Source organism: Carassius auratus, unplaced genomic scaffold (assembly GCF_003368295.1).
Source record: "Carassius auratus strain Wakin unplaced genomic scaffold, ASM336829v1 scaf_tig00017588, whole genome shotgun sequence".
Classification (NCBI taxonomy): domain Eukaryota; kingdom Metazoa; phylum Chordata; class Actinopteri; order Cypriniformes; family Cyprinidae; genus Carassius; species Carassius auratus.
This window is the reverse complement of record NW_020524800.1, coordinates 153,427-169,522: the sequence shown is the minus strand read 5'-3', so window position 1 is coordinate 169,522 and position 16,096 is coordinate 153,427. Positions and strand designations below refer to the sequence as shown.

At 36.5% G+C, this 16,096-nt stretch overlaps 1 long non-coding RNA gene across 1 annotated transcript; it reads right to left on the bottom strand.

The window, feature by feature from the left end:
- Window positions 1–5,687: 5,687 nt before the first annotated feature.
- Window positions 5,688–14,659, bottom strand: LOC113075740 (uncharacterized). The gene is made up of 4 exons (XR_003281035.1): window positions 14,371–14,659; window positions 8,913–9,006; window positions 7,438–7,511; window positions 5,688–6,223 (listed from the first exon to the last, which is right to left on the bottom strand). It is a non-coding gene; the product is annotated as an uncharacterized LOC113075740 (long non-coding RNA).
- Between the last annotated feature and the right edge of the window lie 1,437 nt (window positions 14,660–16,096).

Here is a 16,096-nt window from a genome sequence, read left to right as displayed (position 1 = left end):
AATCTTTTAATTCTCAAAGAACATGGAACATGCTTTTATAAAGGGAAAGTTCACCCAGAAATGAAAATTACCCCATCATTTACCCCCAATCCATCTTAGGTGTATATTACTTCTTTCAGACGTATAAAATCAGAGTTATATAAAAAATGTAAAGGCTCTCTAAGCCTTATAATGAGAGTGAATGGTTTTCGAAACTTTTAAGTCCAATAAAGTGCATTCACCCATCATAAAAAGTGCTCCACATAGCTAAGGGGTGTTAATAAAGCCCTCTGAAGAGAAGCGATGCATTTGTGTAAGAAAAATGTCCATATTTAAAGCTTATAAACTGTAATCTTTGTCTTCCGTTAACTCTCGCATGCGTGTTCACAAGAGTGGCGTTCCAGCAGATGACGCAGGACATAAGCTCTGGTGAGAATATGCTGATCTCGCAAGAACCAAGTTTTGTTTACACACAAGGAAAACCAGTCTCCTCTTGGCTTATATGTGCAGCACTTCATGTGGAGCACTTTTTATGATGGATGGATGCACTTTATTGGACTTCAAAATCTCAACACCCATTCATTGCCATTATAAAGCTCGGAAGAGTCATATACATCAATGATTTGAGGGGGAGTAAATCATGGGGTAATTTGCATTTTTGGGTGAACTATCACTTTTGAAACGGTCACAAAGTAAATTTGAAACCAAATGTAAAACCCAGTAGTTCTGGACTCCACAGAAACTGCCAACTTGCATTGTTTCTTTCAAAGAGACATAAGTCAAATAAGCTTATACCTTCTAGAGTCTAGAGTCTTACCAAGTTAGTTTAGTTGTGGATAATACTCATGATGGTGCTCACGTTGATAACACAAAGGTAGCCTAGGGGAAATAAGCCCCACAGGTGGTGGAAGGGGGTGTAAACTAAAACCTGTTCAACACCAAACAATCGAACCAAGTGTCAAACTGCCCTAGACTCCGCCTCAGTTGAAACAAGTTTTTTTTTTTTAACTCACATTCAGAAACCCTTCGATGTTAGAGACGAGACTGTGCTGAACTCGGGCTTCTCTCCTCTCTCTTTCCCACTCCGGGCCCACTCCATTTCCCTTGCTTCTCTCATTTCATTTTTGTAGCATGAATGGCCTTGGCTGCCATCACTAAACCACCCCCTCACGTGCCCACCACTTCTGCCCCCTGCCCGCCTCAGAAATCACTCAAGGGCCCCTCTCTCTCTCTTCTCTCTCTGCTCTCTTGCTCCTTTTCTACTCGGTTCTTTGCAGCGGGGTGACCTTCCCCAGCTTACAAGCACATAGACTGAAGGCTCGCCTCCTGTTGAGCTTTAACAAGCTCCTATCTTCTCTTCCTTTCTCTCGTTCACTCTCAGTGTTTTAGAAACAGAAAAACGAAAGCGAACCAGACCACTGTTCCCTAACTCTTGGTAGCTGGCTCTCTCTCCGCCTTACTCTCTCTGTACTTGTAGGGGGGAGTATTAGAATACAAAATGGACCTTCTCTTCCCCCGAAGCAAAAACATCATCTTGTTGCAGAGGTCACCCTCCTGATACAGCTCTCCAGGTTGGAACACTATATTGCTTGTTTTAATGATGTCAGGGAACACACAAAGCTTCCAGGAAATCTCTTCCCCCTTTTTCTCTTTTCTTTTGAAATACTAAAACCCTTCCTTCATTTCCTTCAGGCCTTCAATGTTGAGATAAAGCCTTTCCATTCCTAAATATAAAGATAAATTCCTTATAAAGATAATATAATAATATATAATAAATATATATAATAAAACAGTAATACTGTGAAATACATTTACAATAAGCGGTTTTCTATTTAAAAATGTCTAAGATTTAAAATGTATTCTTTTGATGGTGATCCTGAATCACATTTTTTTTCTCACAAAAATATAACACAACATACTGTTTTCAACATTGATAAAAAAAAATAAAAAATAAAAAAATAAAAAAAAACACGGAAAAGCTTATTAGAATGATTTTTGAATGGATTAATGGAAAATGGAAAAAATTCAGCTTTGTCATTACTTAAAATTAAAATACATTCCAAATACATAAAAAAAACTGTTATTTTAATTTGTAATAACTTATCTTTAAATGCAGGATTGGAGATCTTTAAAAAAAATGATATATAAAATGATATATATAAATATATATAAATAAATAAAAATATGTACAAAGAGAAGCATCTAAAACCATTTATGAGCTCCATGTTGCTCTTCACTGCTATTTCAACATTTATACTCCCAGGAGTGGTTTGAAGATCCAGCGAGAGCTGTTTGTGTTTATATGAGGGGGAGGAAAGGGTTAATCCCTTAACGTTGCTTTCTTCTTTAACAGAGCAGCAAGCCATTTAGTTTGACCTTACCTGACCTTTAGGGGCCGTGACACACTCCCACACCAGAACAAATTACCCCTGACCTCACAGGGAAGGGGCAGTGCTCGGCCACGAGGGTGCTCGGGTCATCAGCTCAGGGCTGCACAGTAACTACAATACAGTCTACACGAACACAGTGTGTGCTTGTGTGTGCTGCTCAGGAAATCAATGCATTGTGTATCCGTTCATTAGACAATACAAATGCATTCCAGGATCTAAAGAGCGCAGTTTCATGTGTTTTTTCTTTGATGCCCCAGGGTGATTTCCAAACAAAGTATTTTCCAGGACTTGATTTTACAGTGTGGTTGCATGTAGAAAAACATTTAGGGGTAAGAGGAACTGATGTCAGTAAAAGCCCAGAAACATTTTCAGACGCAGGCTTTTTTTTACCCTACAAAACGTGTAATTTACAGGGAAACACCTTAGTGACGTAGCTGTGAAGAGCTTCCTCCAGCATCCACTGCCATCCCTGTTGTGTCCAGCTTTCCTCATAATTCTCCTCTCACTTTCTCCCTCATTGCTTCACTCATTTCCTGTATGGGTGAATCTCACTGAACCAAGTCTGCATCGTGTTTCTCCCCAAAATTTGAACGTGTCTGGACATTACCCAGTTTGTGCTAGGGACATCAAATCATGTGACTGGTTGAGAAATGGTGTTATCACATTTCTAAGCAATTGAAACTGCGATTTTTAAATGGTAAAACTGAAAATACCACATGTGGAGAATAGACTTGGGCTAAATGGGCTGTTTTGACTTGCACTAGAAAGCAACCATCCAGAATACTATACTCTAGCAACCATTTTAGTAACGAGAGTAAAAGATAAACTAATGAAGACAAGATCTCAGATCTGAATATGTGTGGACTTTTACAGTGTTTATCTCTCAATTGCTTCTCAACGGTGGTCTTATTACTGTAAAACAGTTTTTATTGTGGTACAGTAAAAAACTATAATACTATGATGTAAAAATACTTTACAGGTCAAATAAGAGTTTTAATATTTTTTGCTATTACAGTAATGAGAATATTGTTAATCCTTAATTGATATTTAGTACATGTCACAATAAAAAAATACACTAATGGTCTTAATATCATATCATAACTGTATTTCTTTATATTTAAGGATGCCCTAGTAAAAAAAGTAATATATTTAAAATACATGTATTGCATATTAAGTATAGTTAAACTCTATTAACATATTTACAGATAACAGATAACTCGAGACATACTGATATAAAAAATTATAATTCAACTTTATTTGGCATACTGCTTGTGCACAATGCACAATTCTTAATATTAAGTCTAAAATGTGTTTTAATGTCATATATTTCAAATGCATATAAGTATATTTATTTTTCACTAGGCTGAAATATGACTTTTCTTTCTCTCTTCCTCCACTTCCACTCCCTCACAGCCTACTCCTCCTCTTCTCAAGCTGTTCATCTATTGGGGAGGATTTGTTTGTTTAATTTGTTTTTTTTTTCTTTTTCGCCATAATCGTCTGACGACGCGTTTCCACACTAGCGAGGTGGAGGCCTATGTGTGTCTGAGCAGCGGTTAATGTAAGAGGACAGGCCCCCAGCCTCTGCCGCGAGAGAAAGGAGGAGAAGAGTGCAGAAAAACTGATAACCACTCTTGCTTTTTGTATCTTGGTCTTTTTCTTCCTCCCTCTCGCACTAAGGGATATGTACTGGCACCGGAGCCTGTGATGTCACTGCTAGTAGGTGTTTAAGCAGCTTACTAACATGAGAGGAAGAAAGAGAAAAAGAGAGAGCACACAGCGTGGGTTGAAAGGGTAGGGGCATGTGCAGATGCTGTATGTGGGTATGTGCTCGGTGGAGGATGGTGTGTGTCAGAAGGGCAGATTCATGTATCCGGGAGTGACTGTTCTTAGGCCATGAATGTGTGTGAGAGTTGCTGACACACAGAGATTGAAGAAGTGATTAGTGCTGTTGGCTAGTCGAAGAATCACTCTTACTCTTCCTTATACTTACAGTAGGGCTGATGATCAAACAAACCTCAAAAGTTATTTTCACACCAATTAAGGCCAAAACTAAAACGGTAACTTTAAAGTGTAAAGTGTTCTGATTATATAAGAATAAGGAGGTCCAAACTTTCAGAATGACTGTTTTCCAGCTAATGAAGGATAATAACATTGACAGCCAATCAGAATGCAGTTATAATTCTAAGATTATAAGATTACAAGTCATAATTTTTTTAGAATTATAATAATAAAGTAGTACCATTATATGATTAAAGTCGTGCAATTTTAAGAATAAATTAAAAATTACGAGAATAAAGTCGTAGCAATATGAGACTAAATTCGTAATATTTGAGAATAAAGTCTTAGCCATATGAGATCAGAGTCGTAATATTTTCTAAAGTAAAAATAGAGTGTATATTAAATTATTATATTACAGTGTTCCTGTGGCTCAGTGTTAGCAGTCTAAAAGGTTGTGGGTTTGATTCCCAGGGAGCACATGTTAGGTAAAATTTTTTTATCCTGAGTGCACTGTAAGTTGCTTTGGATAAAAGTGTCTGCTAAAATGCATTTGGAGAATAAAGTTGTAGCATTAAGAGATTGAATTTTGAGAATTACGTAAAAATTATAAGAATAAAGTAATAGTAAAATTGCGGCAATATGAGATTAATCTCTGTAATATTTTGAGAATAAAGTAGTATATTGTGTGAATACATTGAATTAATCTGAAAATTACACCACCTACTCCACAAATAACGTCTGTGGCGTCCAACCCTTTATTCTTCACGCTTTTTAACAAAACATCAATAAAAACGTTCTAAAAGTTGAAGTAAGAATGCAATGAAAACTGCAATTTGGAGCTTCAACCTGTTGGCTCCCACTGAAGTCCATTATATGGAGAAAAATCCTGGAATATTTTATTTAGAAACCTTAATTTATTTGCGACTGTAGAAAAAAAGACGAACATCTTGGATGACAAGAGGGTGAGTAAAATATTAGTAATTTTTTATTCTGAAAGTGAATCTTTAATCTCATATTTCTGCAACTCTATTCTCAAAATATTATGACTTTAATCTCGTAATCATTTTTTTACATGGTGCTAAAACACCGTCATAGTAAAGGGACAGTTCACCCAAAAATGAAAATTATGGTATCATTTACACCCCTTCAAAGTGTTCCAAACCCGTATGAATTTCTTTCATCTGTTGAACACAAGAGAAGATATTCTGAAAAACGCTGGTAACCAAAGAGTTGCTGGTAGCCATTGACTCCCATTAGATGGCTTTTTTTTTTTAATTCATACGAGTTTGAAATTACATGAGGGTGAGTAAATGATGACAGAATTTAAATTTTAGGGTGGACTATCTCTTTAATATAGTTCTTGGTTCAGGCTTTAACAGTAGGTAAACTTGAAAGAAAACTCAAAGTGTGCAACATGTTGAGAAGGGGGTGTGTTATTACATTTCTAAACGATCGGAATTCCATTTTTCCATGGACTTATATATAAGGATCAGAATATGATAGAAAGTTATATTTAATACAATTTCAATTCAGAAATGTATGAATATTTGGGAATATATTTCTTTGTGTCTGGCTGGTTGTTTCGTGAAATTCATGAAGACAAGATCCATAGTGAAGGTGTCAGAGTGACAGATAACAGAGTCAAACAGAGACTCCAGCTGGGATGGATCGTGTGTGTGTGTGTGTGTGTGTGTGTGTTTGTAATGATGAGTGATTTAAGGCCCATGTCTTATGCAAGAAGACCCACCCTAATAATTTCCACAGTCTCACAGGATGGAATGGGTTAATGGACGCCAAGGGAGAGGCATCATGGGAAGGCGTGGGATGCTCTATCCGTCCGGCCTGTTTTGCGGCTAGAAAGAAAAGTGAGGTCAGAAGAGGAGGAGTTAAGGGGAAACAGCAATAGAGAGAATAGAGGGAGGGAAAGAACATAATTGAAGGGTAGGGCTGATGAAGACACAAGAGGAGTTTCAGCATCATCTAAACAATGTATTTACATTAAATCATTTAGCAGAAGCTTTTATCCAAAGAGACTTACAAATGAGAACAATAGAAGCAAGCAGACCAACAAGAGAGCTAGAGATGCATGGGCTTTGTTAAGGTTTTAACAGAAATACAAACGGATTGTCTGCACACTGATATAACTGCTCTATGAAAATCATTTATTGCAACGTTTCGACCATCAGGTCTTCGTCAGGCTCACTTTAGGCTTCAACGGTGCTCGTCAGAAACCTATGTATACCTAAGTTCATTGTTTTATGCAGTCTATGGTTCACATGCCAAGATAAAGATAGTGCTAGGCCTGGACAGAACATATTTACTGCGCTGATTCTGATTCCATTGAATGGACAGAAGCATGCACATTTTAAATGGAGCATTGTACAACACTCGCATTGGTGATGGAAAGGGTATTCAAATTAGCCAAAATAAAAAATAAACAAACTCAAAATGGACAAAGAATGGGAGGAATTTTATGAAGGACAGGCGTTATAGTTATATGGATATCTGGTGCTTTCACATAAGCATGCTTTCATGTAAGTCTGGGGAAAATGCAGCAAATATTATAAACAGCAGTTGTGCTTGAACGATCTTTTCTCTCAGAAGGAAAACAGCATGTTTCTATGAACCAAATATCATTTAGGTTTTCCAATTGAGATGAAATATCCTTCTGAAATGAATATGTTCTAGACCAGACTACCCAAGTGTAAATGTATAGAACCGTACATAACTTGGGATGCAGGATTTTCCACACATGTGATCAAATGTCAGGTGATGACATTGATTTGAGGAATTAGTCATGTCTGTAGCACAAAGTGAGGGAGCAGTTACACACCAAGACACAGTATTTTTTAGGGGTTATGTTCAGTTCCATACCCCTGAGTCTGAACCAGGTACATCAAGTGAAACAGAAGAGCAAGTCTTTGTTTTCTCTCCTCCAGATGAAGACGCAAACACTCGCTCATTAGGTCACTCCTCCCCCATCTCTCCATTTCTCAGTTCCTCTATCCATCCCTCCCTTTCTTGCCTGACCAACTCCTCTAATTTAGATTTTCATTTCTTCTCTCACCTCTACTCATCCCCCGTCCTTCCTCTCTCTCCCAAGAACTCCGAGAAACACCCAGGAACGCGTTCAAAGATGACCTAGTGTACAACAAAAGGGGAGAATTATGCACACCACCATTTTTTTAAATTATTATTCTTTTCGAAAGATGTCAAAATAATGGTTTTCTATTGAAATATATTTAAGATTAAATTATTCCTGTGATGTAAAGCTGAATTTTCTCCAGTCTTCAGTGTCACATGATCTTCAGAAATCATTCTGATATGATGAATTACTGCTCAAGAAACATTTATAATTGTTATCAATATTAAAAACAGTTGTGCTGCTATATGTTTGTTTTTGTTTGTTTAGTGGGAAAATTTACTGTTTTGTGTCCTGTGAATTAATTAATAAAAAATAAAAAAATCAGTTTCTATGATCCTCTTTTTTTAATTTTTATGATCATCCTAATATATATATATGGAGAAGTTACAAGGAACTGAGAGCAACACTTGAGGAGAAAAGAGAATCTCACCCCATCATACAGTATATATATATATATATATATATATATATATATATATATATATATATATATATATATATATATATATATATATATATATATATCACAGGGGAGCAAGAAAGTAGAGAAAGAGAAAGAATGCTGAGAGGGAGAAGCAAATAGAAATCCCAATCAATAAAGTCTATGAGCAGTCAGCTCAGACACAGAGAAAGTGGGTCAAACAATGGCAGAAGAACAGGAGAGCGAGGGAGGAACTGAGAGGAAGAGAGGAGGTTGTGACCCTGCTTGACTACCTATCCAAGACCCACAACCCCTGATGGCTTTATCTGAGACTTTTGGGAGATTCCAGGCAATGCATTGTGGGATGCATCCTGCCTCTATTCAGCTCAGTGACTGGAAGACGCAGTGTGTTCATGTCTTAATGGCTTAGGCGAGCACAACTGTTCTAACACACTGCGAAACTGAGTCAAAACTGGATTTCGTGTGAGCAGAAGATGTTTAGCGTAATTTAGTTATGTAAACACAGATTTACCTCCCACTTGGCTAATGTGAGATTGATAATGTTGTGTTTTGCATGCGTGCGTGTGTGTGTGTGTGTGTGCTTTCGATACTGTTTAAGCATCTTTTCCAACAGCAATGCAGAAAATATAATGATGCCATTTTCAGAGGAAAAATGAGTGGTGCGTTCCATTGGCTAAATAAATTGAGGTTTCTTGATAACTTTAAAATCATTATTTTTTGTTTATTTATTATCATATTTTTTATTAATATTTTTTAAATAACAAAACCACCCTAAGGTTGCTCGGGATTCCTCTTTTAGGGTCAGTCCTAATTCGTTTTTTAGAGGGTATCTAGATAAGTCAGAACATTGAGACTTATCTTAAGATTAAAATGATTTAATATTATTCAAGTTTATGACTCTGGGTCCTATTTTGTCCCAAATAATATTTGAAGGTACTTCCAGTCTCATATTTACCTCTGTTTTTGGTTGTAAATATTATTTTCAGCATCACTCCTCCAGTCTTCAGTGTCACATGATCGTTCAGAAATCATCTTGATATTCTGACTCGCTGCACAAAGAACATTTATTATTATTGTATAATGTTGAAAACAGGCATGCTGCTTAATATCTTTGTGGAGACTGCAACATATTTTTTCATCATTATTTGATTAATATAATGTTCAAAAGAATAGCTTTTAGATTAATTGAAATAACATTATTTGATTATAATTTTTGTAACATTAAAAATGTTTTTACTGTAACATTTGATTAATAAAATGCATCCTTGCTGAATAAAAGTAGTGATTTCTTAAAAAAATATTCCTGACCTCACACTTTTTCAAAAGTATGTGAACATGTCAAGGATTCAATGGTTAAATATTGAATGAAATGACTTCAGATTCAGAGTTTTGTCAATGTAAATCTTGACCAGGAAATGTTACAGTTCATAGAAACAAACAGGCATTCAGAAAAAGTGTTTTTGTTTCTATTCAGATACTGAGAAAGTAAAATTAAATGGGTCTTTTTTTTTTTTCCTGAGGGCCTTTTAAACCTGCTGTGCCCTAAACACACGCAACAAAATTCAGTTTTACACAAGAGTTGCCTGCATGTATTTGATTCATGAGCACCTCACATTCTGGCTGTTCATGACCGACAGAAACACCTTCTCACACAAAACACTCTTTCTCTCATCAGAGAGAAGGATGTGAAATCAGACAAGGCCTGTCATGAAGAGGCACCCATGACCTAAAAATCCTTTAGAGACGCCTTCTGCATTCATGTGAAAGCGTGCAGAGAGGTAAGATGAAACGAGTTGGTGGAAAGACCTTCTAAATCAGAGAACAAAAGACTCATTGGCCAGCTCTTCCCCTCGACCTGGGTTTGTGGAGCTCAGAGAAGTGAAGAAAGAGAAGTAGAAATGTTGGTCACTGTTATATACACACAAGCGCGAGCGCAAACATGCATGATCTCTCAAACGTGTCTATCCAGATGGTGTTTAACCTTCCACACACACACACACACATGATCATCTTTCTCTTAAGCCAAAGTTTACACTTTAGGAACAGACCTCTTATCCAAATATCTTTTAACCCTAAACACACTGTGATGAGCTGCAAAGACCTAACCTTTCATCAACACACACACACACACACACACACACACACACACACACAGAGAGAAATATAGACGCTCATGTGGGGCTCTTCCCCCTGAGTATAAAGCCTATTGTTAAACACCGGTGGGATGAACTCAAAGAGGATCTACACATGTTCTTCATATCCTCTTCAGTCTGTAGGTCCACCTGACACAATATTATTATTCATGAATAAATAATTGGTTAGATAATTGGCATACCGCATGCACCTTGTCTTAGGTGTCTTATGATTTATTTAAAAGTGAACAACAGTTTTTCAGGCACAAAAAGTAATAGTCATATCAGACTATTATAAATGATTTGATCACATAACCAAAGTCAAATAAAACTTATTTTATATCTGTGACATTTTCTTCTTTATTTATGCATGCATTAGCATAATGCAGTTGTTCTCTTTTCTGAGGGTCTGACGCCCTGATAAACGCGCCCTTGTAACTCCATTAAGCTAGTAAAAGTCCACACGATCACTTTTGTTAAGCCTTCTGAATTCACTCTATTTCTGATTGTGGAAAATAGAGCGTAACTTCAGTATTCACTTCAAATCTTGTCCTCCACCATTCAACCCTGGCACGGTTAAGGCTAGATACAGCTGTGGCATGCATACATCAATACAGCTAACTTTTTATCAATAACAATTACTTTTACAATTACAAAAAACGGAAACTAACAATAAATAAAAATTAATAAAAAAATGTCTACACCTACCCCCTACGAGAATGAAAACATAGTTATTATTGTTGTACAGTGTGACAAAACATATGCTGCATTGATGTGTGCATGCCCATAAAGCCATAACCTCATGACTGGTCTAGTCTAGTGTTTTATAAAAAGCTAATTAAACTAACCAAAGACTATGTCATAACTCTATTCTAACTTTATTTATTTTATGGTAATTTACTTCATTTAGTATCACCAAATGTCTACAAAAGGACGTTTTGTTCATATTTAGCTTAGCTTAGCACATATGCTACTGTGAATCTCGTGTGGGAGTTTCTGATAAGCTTTTATTGCAACAAAACTGCTGAAAGTGCATGCATTTTCTTAAAGTTGAATACACCTTTTTTGGGCACATCCTCAAAATAAAGCTGGTTGATGAATGACACATGAATGTGTTGATTCAGAGCGTGTTGACTGGTTAGCAGGAGTTGGTCTCATCACACATGGACGATGGTCCCTCTAGTGGTGCAGACACACACACAGCAGAACAGATGTGGCACATGTGCTCCAAGCTTCTGCTTTCTTTATGTTATCTGCAAACCGTTACCTGAGTTTACAGATTATAAAACCTTCTGAAGACCTAAGCAAACTACTCCGATCAGTGTTACACGCACGATCCCACATAACACGCTCTATACTTAAACTCAACATTCAGATTATTATTTGTCCACTATTTGCATTGACTAGACACTTTCTCTTCCATAATTATGTCCAATATTAGTATCTCTACACATCCATCAGATGTGCAAAACAGCTTCATCTTTGATGCTAATAATGGTTGATGCTAGGGGAAATGTGCATAAAACTATAGCATTAAGCATTGTTTTAAACACTCGGAAGGCTCCTGTAATTAAGCTTGTTTAAGGGGACATGTGTGGAGTGGACCGCTGTTTCACCGCTCCGGTCTTTTGTTGAAGGTTGAAATCCTTTGACCCAGTGACCCAGTCTAAGTGACTTTCTCTTTTCTTTATCAGATTGCCACACCGATCGCTGTTAAGACTGTGTGGCATTAAATCACGAATAAGGATTTGAGCAGAAACATTACAGATGAGGGGTATTTGAGATACTTAACACACTGTATCAAATAAATTATGTGAATGTATTTATGGTATAGTATATGTAAGAGCTTATGTCTTATTAACACATTTTAGCCAAGATGAAAGAAAGGGAGACCAGGGTTGGTGGATTAGACATTTTTTTGGTTCTTACATACAAAAACATTAAAAGATCAAAATCTGGCGATGGCAACTATGGAGAACAACAAAAATCAGTTCTAGTAAATCAATTAAAAATTGAAAAAAAAGTATATAAGGTCATTAAAAATATATGAACCAGTATAAAAGATGTTTTTAAAAGTTAGACGAATTTTGATAACTAAATAATTCTAGCAGACTGAGATATTTATTGGAAAAAAAAGTGTTAGTGAGGAAAATCGGCACATTGGTTTTGGTGTCGGTTGGCAACTGTATAATAATTGATCATACCCACCACACACACACACACACACACACACACACACACACATACACTTTATACACAACCGGACCACAGCCACTGTAGACATTGAGAGGGAAGCGCCAGTATTCAGAATAGCGGTCGACCAATGTGTTTTTATTATTTATTTAATTATTTTTAAATATTACATTTGGACCTTCAAAATGATTAAAACGTGAAATTAAAGCAATTCAAATATCAATCACAAAAATGATAGCATCAAACATATGCGTATTTATCTTCAAAAAAAATCCTTTTAACACTGTGCCGACCAATGCTCAGACATTCACACAACATAACTGTGGTCATAAATCAATAAATTTAATAAAGATTTGATGACAGTTCATTCATATCTTTTTCCCCAGTGACCTTCATTTGCACGAAGTTGGGCTTTGAACAGATTTATTTATTCATTGCTTTTTTGAGATCCAAAAATAAACCCATCTCTAAATCAAGTGTAATATATAAGTATCCAACATCTACTGAATTTGTAAAATTGCAGGTTATTATTAAATAGTTTTGATGAAGTCGTAGTATTGAATAGTCTTTTAACTCTATAAATAAATAACATCTGAAGATCTAACACTAACGATAGATGCAAGACAGTGATTTTGCTTTCACTCCAGCTATAATGAGATGCGGCATTCAGGTGGTCTGGAGGACCACTGGTTCCTCCGCGGGGGTTTCTGCGAGACAGCTTTTCATGGGCTGACGAACCTGAGATTGACCAAAACTCAAGCATTCTCAGGTTGGACAGTCCTCGAAAGCACTGCTCATTCAGGATGGTCAGATCATGCTGACCACAGATTACTTGCATCATCTCCATTGGGGGGAAAAAGAAATAAATAAGTAAAAATTACCAGCAAAATGTAGACCTGCCAAAGAAAAAAAAAAAAAAAAAAAATGTGTATCAATTTCATACACAGTAAATGATGGGAAGAAACTAATTGCACATTTTCTTTCTCGAATCCCGGAAAAGCATTGTCAACCATATGAAAATATAGGATGCTAAATGAAATCGATGATTTAAAATCAAACTTGTGTAAAGCTATCAAATATCTCCTACAGTTTCCATTTGACCAGTGTGTAAAAATGAACCCAAACCCATGTGGAATACTGAAAGTATAATATTTGAACACTCAACATCACATTTACAAAAAATCATAATCTCATCACAATAGAAATCACGGTTTACAGTCCTGTTCCTCATGTACATACTATGTACTTATTATAGTAATTACAATAACTATGTAATAACTAGGTACTAACCCTGAACCTACCCCTAAACCTAACCCTACCCCATGTAGTTACCTTGTGTTACCAGAACTTTCTTAGATAAATACACTGTAAGTACACTATAAGTACATGTATGTACACGTACTGTAAAATAAAGTGCAACCGAAATCTCATAGAAATGCCCTACATTAACAAACAAATAGACCCAGTAAATCATTTGACACTCATCATTGACGAGATTTCCCTCTGAGACTACCCTTACAGTATCTCTCATGCTGTACTGTATGCTATAGAGTGTCACGATGTGCCAACTTTGGCGCCTTTTCCAGCTGGAAAACCTTTACCTTGCAACATCCATAACATTTAAATAGCTGCATACATAAAATATGAGTTGTTCATTACGCTCAAGCAAAAACAAAGAGTTCGGTCCGATGCAATTATCACATTACAGCCACTTAGAGACAATTAGCTGAGCACCGTCTGACTGTAACGGCCTCGTGGCTTTATAAAACAGCACCGTCCCACGGCTTTAACCCTCATCCCTCAAAGATCTGTCTAAACCAGAAAAAAACACACAAAAAAAAACACAAACAACAAGTAGTCTGATGTGACTGCATTTTTGTACATCAAAATCATGAAAACTTATGAATTAATTCATGGATGCATTGGTTGCCAAATAAAGCATGAACTTAAATATGCATGCACAAACATCTTGTATTTAATCAGATGTCTCCAAAATGTCCTATGCACTGTACATTTAATTAATTTGGCATTCATTGTGGGCTGGTAGCCTACACACGCAGCTATGCAAAACCCTCACCTCTGCCTTACCTACACAGATGTTCAATTGTCTCCTCATCACTCCACACCGAGAACCGCTTTTGGGGCTTTTAGGATATGTGCTGAAGTCTCAGTTGAACCTGTAGAGGCTGATGCTCACACACTCGCTCCCTCCAGCGCTGTGACCTGCACGGCCCTCGCGAGCTGCTGGAGATGCTCTAGAGCTGCCACACACCAGCTAAGCGCCTCCTTCCTGTTTGTCACTATGAACAAGCTTGTGGTAAACTTTCCATGACATCTCAATATTGAGGGCCACTATAGAGCACGTTTCATTCATCTCAACCGCTCCTTTTTAGAAATGTCTTGCGTGACGTGGTGATTGTTTTATGACGGACGAAGAGCAATTATTATTATTTTTCTGAGTTGAACATTTGCAACTCGTTTTAAACAATGCTTTGTTTTAACTTTTGTCTCCGCTTGTTCATTTGAACCAGATTACTAGAATGAGTCATATTAACCAAAAGCTGATTAGTCACTTACACTGATCGATTAAAATAAGACAGTTTGTAGAAGCAGAACTTCACAGAAGCTCATTTAAACACTGATTACATGCTGCGTGTTGATTTGAAAGGCCAGCCGATCTTTTAGTGTAGACTACACGGAGAGGAGTAGATATTTGAGATTATAGTGCTGACTAGCATAGTTATAGAGTTAATTATGGAAACTGATGAAAGATTGCTAGGTTAGTTTCCATATCGAGAGGACAACCACAGCATCCTTCCTGTGTGTTTGAGACATGAATGAGTTTCAATCCCGCTGTCGGTATTACCAAAAACGAGGCTAAAATCACACAAAATACAAGAAAACGAGGCTAAATGCACACAAAATACAAGAAAAACGAGGCTAAATGCGCACAAAATACAAGAAAAACGAGGCTAAATGCGCACAAAATACAAGAAAACGAGGCTAAAATCACACAAAATACAAGAAAAACGAGGCTAAATGCACACAAAATACAAGAAAACGAGGCTAAAATCACACAAAATACAAGAAAAACGAGGCTAAATGCACACAAAATACAAGAAAACGAGGCTAAAATCACACAAAATACAAGAAAAACGAGGCTAAATGCACACAAAATACAAGAAAAACGAGGCTTAATGCACACAAAATACAAGAAAACGAGGCTAAATGCACACAAAAAACAAGAAAACGAGGCTAAATGCACACAAAATACAAGAAAAACGAGGCTAAATGCACACAAAATACAAGAAAAACGAGGCTAAATGCATTCAAAACCCAAGAAAAGTGGTATAAAACAGTCTAATTCTAGTGCATTAGTACATCTTTCAAATCTCTTGACAGTTGTTGATTGGAAAATTAACTGATGGTGGAATTCTCAGACATCAGATTTAATTTGTCATTAAAAGACAAACCATGCACACAGAAGATCAGCTGGCTATTGCAGTTAAAGCGGAAAACAAATGCTGCATCACCGTACGAAAGTCTAGGGTCGGTGAGATTTTGAAAGAACGATTATTTGATTGATTTTATGTGATTTTCATTATTCTAACCAGATTCTAATTTATTTAAAAAAAATTTGCATTCAAATTGAATTCAAATCTACTGATCTTACTCACTCCAGACTTTTAAACAAGGGTGTGTGTGTGTAATATAGTTAGTTTACAATATTTTAAAAGGAATATTAAATATTTTATCTGAGCCTCCTGTGTGAACGAAGAACGATTATTTGATTGATTTTAATCTCACTTTGATC